Below are 9,675 nucleotides of genomic sequence, written 5' to 3' on the forward strand. Positions count from 1 at the left end.
GTATAGTAGGTCCAATAAAGCAGGTGGCAGAAAGTGGTAATAGTTATATACTAACGATTGATAGTGGATTATGCCACCCAGTACCCAGAAGCCTTGGCCTTGAAAAACATTGATTCAGTCAAGGTGGCTGAGGCCTTGTTAGGAGTTTGGTCGAGAGTTGGTGTCCCTAAGGAGATACTGACTGACCAGGGGACACAGTCCATGAGCCAGGTGATGGAAGAGGTAAATAGATTACTGTCCATTAGACACCTGATGACTACCCCATAACACCTGCAGTGCAATCGTTTGGTGTAGCATTTCAATCAAACATTGATACAGGCTCTGAAGAAGCTATGAAGGTTGACCCAGGGATTGGGATTGATACCATCCCAAAATACTTTTTGTGTATCGAGAGTTACCACACGCTAGTTTGGGTTTTTGCCTTTTGAATTAGTCTATGGGAGGACAATCTGGGGACCCATGGCTGTGTTAAAGCAATTATGGACAGATAAACAAGTATCCGAGGAAGTGCGGACAACATACCAATATGTTGTTGGTCTCTGAAACAAGCTGGAAGAGGTTTCTAAATTGGCTCAGGAGAATCTCTGCGATGCAAGGAGGTGTCAAGCCAAATACTACAATAAAAAGACAAAGAAATGTCACTTCGAGGTGGGTGACAAGGTGTTATTGTTGCTGTCATTAGAGCACAACAAACTTCAAGTCTTATGGAGGGGACTATTTGTAGTAACGGTGAAAAAGGGTGGGCAGAACTACCGTATCCGGGTAGGAGACAAAGAGTTCAAAGGTTGACCAACTTAGGGACGCAGTATGACTGACAACTAAGATGGAAGTTCGATCTTTCTTGGGATGGCAGGGTATTATCGATGATATGTTGATAACTTCAGTTTATTGCAAGCCGATTGACTGACTTGACTTGGAAAAAGGCTCCAATGAAAGTTATATGGACAGACGCATGTGAATGAGCATTTTAGACATTGAAGGACAGACTGACGTCAGATGCAGTAGTGAAAATTGACTGATGTGACACGAGATTTTGACTTACTTACTGACACTTATGATAGAGGTTTAGGGGCAGTGTTATAACAAGAGCATGATGGAAGCTTATTCCCAGTTGCTTACAGTAGCAGGAAATTGTCAACTGCAGAACGTAATTATTCAGTCTCTGAGAAAGAATGCTTGGCAATTATCTTTGGGATATCTAAATTCCAACGTTACCTGTATGGACGAAAATTTATTTTAGACTTTGACCACCAAGCACTCGCCTGTTTAGCTCATGCTAAGCTAACTAATGGATGATTAATGAGATGGTCATTATTTCTGCAACAGTACCAAGTCCAGGTACAGTATATTAAGGCAATGAGAATGTAGGGGCTGACTGCTTATGTAGACTAGAGATGTCTGAGGTGAAGGGTTCACCCAAGGATGTGTAAATGAATCAGAATAGATCTCCAAAAATTTGGAGAGTAAAATCCCTGACTTTACTCTTCAAGGAGGGGCTTATGTGATGGGGCAAATTTCTGTCGATCTATGAAGTACACATTAACTTGGGCCGGAGAACAATTAGTTAGATTTATAGAGACAGGCGCTTGTTAAATCGCTATACTGCAGGGATTCAAAATGTCTGGTCAGTAGTGGTAGGGATTTTTAAATTAAGCATTCATTTACTTAACCGCGAGGTGGACTATTAGGGACATGGCTAACTTTGATTTCATAGCAGATCGAAATTGAAAATTTTCCAGAAATCATTAGTTGAAAACCTGAAAGGTCAAGTTGACCCCAATTTTGGTGCCTAAAGGAAAAGGCGGTAAATATATTTTATCCTGATTGGTTATGCTAAATAAGGGGTGTGTTTCCTAGGTAATTTCATGTATGCTAAAGGCTTGAATGTGTATATTCACTGAACATAATGTAAATCCAGATAGTGAATTTCATTCATTCATTTGCATAATTGAGATGAGAGTGGAACTTTTAAGTCTCATGTGATATTGTGAAGTGATGAACTAGCCATTAGGAAGTACATTAATCGTATGAAACTAGGTTTGTTTTGGTCTGCCATGCTTGGGCTGACTAATAGCTTTGGTATCTGTTCCAATACCAATAGTAAGATCTTATAATGAGAGTGGAGTAATGTCCCAGTAGAATAACCGACGGAAAATTTAGGTTGTTCTCTGTTTTCAAAGGGTAAAATAGCTCCTCAGGAGTATCCCAAGAAGTATCCTCAGATGTACCTATGCACTGACGTATCCAAGCATATGTGTATCAACATGTTTACATATCCACCTACCCACACAGTTTGATGGCTGAAGGGAGGCAAAACAGAAGGAAGGTTGGAGAGAAAAAGGAAAAGGAAGGAAAAGGAAAGGCGCAAGGACAGAGAACAGCTGCAGTGAACTTGGAGTGAACCAGAGATAAGCAGGTTATGCAATTGTACAAGGCAATGACTTCGATTATTCACTTGATTGTATGATGAACTAATTCTATCAGTAAAACAGAATAGCTATTTTTATAAATATATTTGTGTTTTGAAATTCAGTGAAAGCTTTATTCCAAAAGAAGTGTATCTTCCTAATGTATTGTGTATCACCATTGTTTATGTAATTGATTAAATTTTGATTTTCTATGTACGGAGCTAGAGTCATTCTGTTCTCCATATCTGCTCAGATCTCTATTATTCTACCTCAAGATTACTCAATCCAGGCAATAACACTGAGGGTGATCATCTCCTAGATAATGAGAACCAAATAAAGTGGACACCTTGAAAGAAGGTACAATCCGCCAATCAACCCTCACTCTTTACTAAGAGAGGGGGCCATTTTTACACAGGTTGACACTTCTCTAAGGATGTGATTTTTACAGACCATAAGGCAAACACATCCATTTTTTTTAATTTGCAAGAAAAATTCCAAGAATATCTCACGTATGGTTTGTAGAGGTGTTTACAAAACAAAGAATGTATATGAAAAAAATCCATTATTCCAAACCAAAATGACCAGTTTATAGAGAATTCATCCAGTTTTCATAAGCTTCACTGTTAAACCTACTGAGGCCCATTCAAATGTTTTTTTTTATACAAAATACTGATTCTGGTATTTGGACTGCATAACAGATAAAGAAAAGTAAAGATTACATATGTGAATGCAAATAACAATTTTATTAGGAGCTGTTGCACTAATTTTGTAATTAACCTGTATATCACAGCTGCAAATAAATCCAGTAAATGTTAAGTTGCAGGCTTAGCAATGCAAACCAGAATCTACACTTATCTTCAGGGGCAGCCATAGAATTGCTGCCAGCAACTGGCACCTTATTTGAACCATGTAAATAGTGCCCCCCCCCCCCTTTAAACCTTCTTCTTAAATATGGTACCCATTTAATGGGTAATCACCTTATTTGCCTTTAATGACAGGCCACCCCTGCCTATATTCAGGCTGACAGCTGCTCCTGTTAACAGGGTTCTGTAGGCTGATTGATCTTGGTAACTTCTTGATACTAAGCCTGACAAATGACCAATTGCATACCAATGTCAATAAAATTGCACCAACTTGACCAAGAACAATGTGTAACTTATGTCAGGTTCCAGGACTAAAAATGTAAGGGGAAATTGCCTGTCCTTTTGAAAACAAGGTGTGTGTGTGTGTGGTGGGGGGTGTTTATTCTAAATACAAATGGAATTTGCTGAATATACAAACATAGGGCTTACAAAATGGATGCCTTACTTTAACACATTCTTTTTCTGCATGTCTTTTAAAACAAGAAATTATCATGAATCATACAATCATACTTAACCCAATTTGTCATTTTTAAAACATGTCCTTTAACAGCACCAAAACAACAACAAAACTCAAAAGTGTTACCACATTAATTTCAGATGGCTAGCTATTCACACATTTTAACTGTAAATTACAAGCAAATGAGTGTGCTGGAAACAGAGACTTATAATTAAACAGGAGATAAGTAACAAGATTTTTAAGACAGTCTGATACCATTTTCTTTCCACACCAACTCAATATCTTAAGAAGTCTTTTGGTGGAAATAAAACACTATGATATGCAATCCATTTGGAAGATAGCAACCATGATGGCCACATCATGGGTTAGTCATTTTCATTTTGGACCAGCTAGACACCATAAAAAATCTTCTGATGAAAACTCCACGTAACAATGACTTTATGTTTAAGAACAGAGAAGAGATTATTTTCAAAAGACAGCAATATACTGGACGTCAAATCAACACCATTTTCATTTAGGATAAAGAAAGCACTGTAAGAAATAATTTAACAAAATTTAATTGTTAATATATTGTTGTTGTTGTTAATGTTCTGTGGGCTTAATGCCATTTTTCAGTGTATGATAGGCTTGATATACATGGCAGCCTGTACAACTGGTAATGGAAGAACCCAAGAATACCTTGGTAAAAACCACCAATCCATAATAAACTACTGGCAAGCTTTCTCACATATCCACACTGCTGAGGCAGAGACTCAAACTTAGCATTCATTCAGGAGATAACAACATTTTCAAGCTAAAAACATTAACTGCCATATTGCATTGGCACATTTTTCATTTAAGATTAACTGGACTTCATAAGAAGCACAATTCACCAGCCATCTTGAATAAGTAGGGATAATACGATTTTCCAGATGGTCACTGTGATGGCCATACTGGAAGTCATATTGACACTATTTCCATTTATGACCATCTCAATATGACCATTCATGTAGTAGCAATTAAGTAATAACAAGATTTCAAGATAGCCACTGTGGTGGTTATATTGGACATCAGATGGTATGATATTTAGGACCAACTAGACATTATAAGAAGTTTTTATTGATAACCCCATCCATTCAGGACAAGTAGCAACAAGAAAATGTTCAAGATGGCTGGCATACCAGCTGTATTGGATTTCAGATGAGAACAATTTTTATCAAGGACCAACTAGACATCATAATGAAAACCCTCCATTCAGTAGTGACGAGAGTTTCAAGATGTCCACTATAATGGTCATATTATTAGATCAGCAGAAATTTTTAAATTAGACATCATAACAAGTCTTTTGTGAAACCCCATGTTTATATATTTTAAAGATGGCCACTTTGGTGGCCATATTGGATGTCCAAGCAGCACCATTTTCATTTAGGACCTATCCAACTAGATCATGGGATGTGCATGTGTGTATGTGTGTACAGTTTTTAAAGCAATCCTCTAACATGTTTAGGAGGAGTATTGATAACAAACTTTTGCTAGCAATGGACACACATACACATAGACCAGACCATTAGCTCTTCTGGTCTACAACCAGTACAGATAAATATCTGAAAAAATCTACAACCAGTACAGCTAACAAACTGAAAAAATCATGAACTGAAATAATCACATTACATTTTCTTTTTGGCTTCTCTTCCTTAACCCTGTCACATATAAATCACTTTATAATTAGTCAGATATTAAACAGCTCGTTTGCACATTCCAATCCAAATGAAGAACAAACAGGGCAAAATCAGGTTCTGGTCTTTAGTGTTCTTTATACTTGAACTGACTGTCAAGTGCTTCTAAAACTTCTGACATTTAATCCATAAATGTTCCCACCTTCATAAATCATAAAACCCAGTAAAAGTTAACTGCATACCTTTTATTAAGACCTTGTGGAGACACATGGATTGGTCTATTTCTATTTTAAAACAAGCCATGGTGGCTTAGCTGTTTGATGCAGGACTTGTGACCAGAAGGGAGAATCTTCAAAATCCTGGCCTGGCCACTGTGATATGTCCCTGGGTATGGCACTTTACTTAAATTCAAGTTATCCTATGCAAAGGAACCTATCATATGATGATGTGCTACTAAAAACAAAACAATACAAATAACTCTTTATGAATAGGCTGTAGACATTTCATCCTGAAACGGAGTATGATTTTTATTTTTGGGGTCATTTACATTTATGTGCTATCTTTATGGTCAAACATATCTTAAGTAGTAACCTGCAATATGAAAAAACAAGACATGTTGTTATTATCATTATACTTGTAACAAATGGGACCTTTATGCCAAGCTTAACAATAACAAGAAATTTGTGACACAAAATTCCAGCCAAATCCCCAAGTCCATGTGTACTAGTACATGTCTTAGTGCATACAAATGTATCACTGGAAGTGACATATATAGACATAGACTATGGAAAGTTTCTCATACACAACAAAAACCCCAATATTTTTAATGTATGAACAACACTACCTTTCCTTTTGCATTTCTTCCAAAAGACAGGCATGTCTGAATTGTACTCAAGCAGTCAGATCCATTCCATTTCAAATTCAGCAATAATAGTATGTACATCCAACTCATGACAGTATTAAACTGACTGTTTGCATACCTTTCCTTATGTAAATGGAATGCCCTGGATATATCATCACTATCAAGCCAAATCCCCTTGTAAACCCCCTCAAGGCTGAGATTCCAATTTAGCCAAGAAACTTGCAATTTGTCATTGTTAAATAGCTAGTATTTGTGGTTCATAAATGGATAGGGTAAACTTTAATTACTCAGAAGGTGACCCTGAACCTTTGTACCTTTAAACCAATCAAACACTGTGTTACATAACATAGGGCATTGAACTTTGGTAAACCCTTTACCAAAGAAACTCTCTGTGGTTGAGTTTGGATACAATGGCAGAGACAATGCTAGGGTTTCAAAGGGCAGAGGCCAAAGAGTGGTACTCTTACTGAAAGTTAATTGTGGGGTGATTCTGATATATATTTATGAAATGAAGAAAAAAAAGTATGCATCTGATAAGATTTAAATTAAGATAAATCTGCAATAAAATAAAACTGCAAGAAATATAAAGTGTAAGCCTTAATCTAATTAGCTTTGTAATATCACTTGACAGTAAAAGTAATCAGATATTCCACACTGGACTAGAACTGATACACACCAGCAGCTGGTTTATGTTATACATTCACTAGGGTCTAAGTTCCATGGCAAATATACTCTCAGGGCAGACTTTACCACCCTTCCTAGCTGTATTGATGTCTTGTATTTAATAAATAGTATACTGGTAGAATGCCTTCTGCAGTTATTCTTCAATAACAAATAACATTACATGGTGGCAGTGGTGGGATTTAATTTCATGGTGTAACAGCTCTAGCAGTCCCCATTTTAGTCATTGATTGGACAAAATCCAATTTATGTGCAGGATTCATAATTATTTACTGAAAAATCCCTATTTAAACAGTCATAGTTTTTTTTGGTGAAAAATCCCCATTTAAACAGTCATAGTTTTTTGTGAAAAATCCCTATTTAAACAGAGTCATAGTTATTTATTGAAAATTCCCTATTTAGATAGAGTTATTGTATTTTTTGTGAAAAGTCCCTATTGAACAGAGCCATAAGTTATTTATTGAAAAATCCCTATTTAGATAGAACTGTAGTTATTTTGTGAAAAATCCCTATTGAAACAGAGTCATAGTTATTTATTGAAAAATCCTATTTAGATAGAGTCATTGTTTTTTTGTGAAAAGTCCCTATTGAACAGAGTTATAAGTTATTTATTGAAAAATCCCTATTTAGCTAGAGTCATAGTTATTTTGTGAAAAATCCATATTTAAATAGTCACAGTTATTTATTGAAAATCCCTATTTAAACAAAGTCATAGTTATTTATTGAAAATCCCTATTTAAACAGAGTCATGGTTATTTATTGAAAAATCCCTATTTTAATAGAGTTATTTATTGAAAATCCCCTTGTTTAAATAGTCATAGTTATTTATTGAAAATCCATATTTAAACAGAGTCATAGTTATTTATTGAAAATCCCTATTTAAATAGAGACAGTTATTTATTGAAAATAATTATTTAAACAGTCATAGTTATTTATTGAAAATCCCTATTTAAACAGAGTCTTAGTTATTTACTGAAAATCCCTATTTAAATAGTCATAATTATTTATTGAAAATCCCTATTTAAACATAGTTAATTATTGAAAATCCCTATTTTTAAATAGTAATATTTTTTTTGAAAATCCCTATTTAAATAGAATCATAGTTATTTATTGAAAATCCCTATTTAAATAGAATCAGTTATTTATTGAAAATCCCTATTTAAATAGAGTCAGTTATTTATTGAAAATCCCTACTTAAACAAAGTTATTTATTGAAAATCCCTATTTAAACAGTCATAGTTATTTAGTGAAAAAATCACTATTTAAATAGTTACAGTTATGTAATGAAAAATTCATATATAGACAGAGTAATAATAATAATAATAATAATGCTTTATTTATAGAGGATGACTCATTAGTCAAGGACTATTCCCCCTTGAGGCCCTCTTAAGGAGAGTATAACAATGCACATTATATGAAGATAGCAATAATTACTGTTTATTTTAACATGTTTAGTATTAAAATACTAAATTCCATTATCTATTAGAAGCACATACATGCTCATGATGTCATTTCTTAAATACTCTAATTTTTTCAGCATATTTTACATGTAGTGGAAGCTTGTTCCACAGAACTGTACCAGAGTATTGGAAGCTCTTTTTAAATTGTTCTATTCTTGGTTTTGGTGGTAGGTTTCCATGTGATACTGATCTCAACTGGTATTTTGCTGAAAAAGGCCTGAATAAGTCCTGAAGATACTCTGGTGCAGTTCTATGTGGACATTTATATAAAAGAACTGCCTTGTGAAAATCTATCCTGTCATATATTGTGAATCATTCTGAGTTCTGTGAATAAAGCTTTTGAGGGATGATCAATAGATGCATCTGAAATTATGTGTGCTGCTCATCTGAGTTTATAAATCCTGTCAAGCTCAGATTTAGCAGTTTCCCCATACATTTGAACAATAATACATTGTTGGAAGAATATATGACTTGTAGTATAGATTGCAAGTTTCCACAGGTAAATATTTCTTGATTCAGCTGAGTAGGGCAATTTTGGATGACAGTGTTTTACAAAGCTTATTAATATAGTCATTCCATAATAAATTATTATCTACAGTCACACCTACAAGCTTCTCATGTTAGACATTTCCGAATTATTTATTGCAAGAGATAGTTCTGGGTTCTCTGACTTGTGTAGCTTTTGTGACGTCCCCAAAATCATACATTTTGTTTTACCTTCATTAATTACCATCCTATTTTGTTGTGCCCAGTTTTGGACTCTAATAAGGTCTGAGTTTAATCTCATTTGGATAACTTTAGTATCAGAACTAGATGTATACAAGGTTGCATCATCTGCAAACAAATCTGTATTTGTGGATTCATTATTTAATAGTAGATCATTGATATAGATAAGGAAGAGGTGAGGGCCCAAAATTGAGCCTTGAGGGACTCCTGAATGAATAGTGCGAGTTTGAGAGCAAAGACTGCCAATGCTTACTTGTTGAGACTTTTGGTTTAGGTATGATCTAAACCAGTTTAAAGAAGGATTGTCAAACCTGTAACAGTTCAACTTTTGCAGCAGAATTTCATGATCAACAAGATCAAAGGCTTTCTTAAAGTCAAGGAAAACAATCTCAGTCATATGTCCATTATCCATTTCCTTCAGCCAAAGATCACTTAATTTGGTATGTTCTGTTTGGCACAAGTGGTACTTTCTAAATCCTGACTGCGCTTTATGAAATAAAGAGTATGTTTTTAAAAAATTATTGACCTGAATGGCTACATGCTTTTCAAACAATTTTGACAAT

The sequence above is a fragment of the Sinohyriopsis cumingii genome, chromosome 10 (genome assembly GCF_028554795.1).
Source record: "Sinohyriopsis cumingii isolate HCF-2022 chromosome 10, ASM2855479v2, whole genome shotgun sequence".
Classification (NCBI taxonomy): domain Eukaryota; kingdom Metazoa; phylum Mollusca; class Bivalvia; order Unionida; family Unionidae; genus Sinohyriopsis; species Sinohyriopsis cumingii.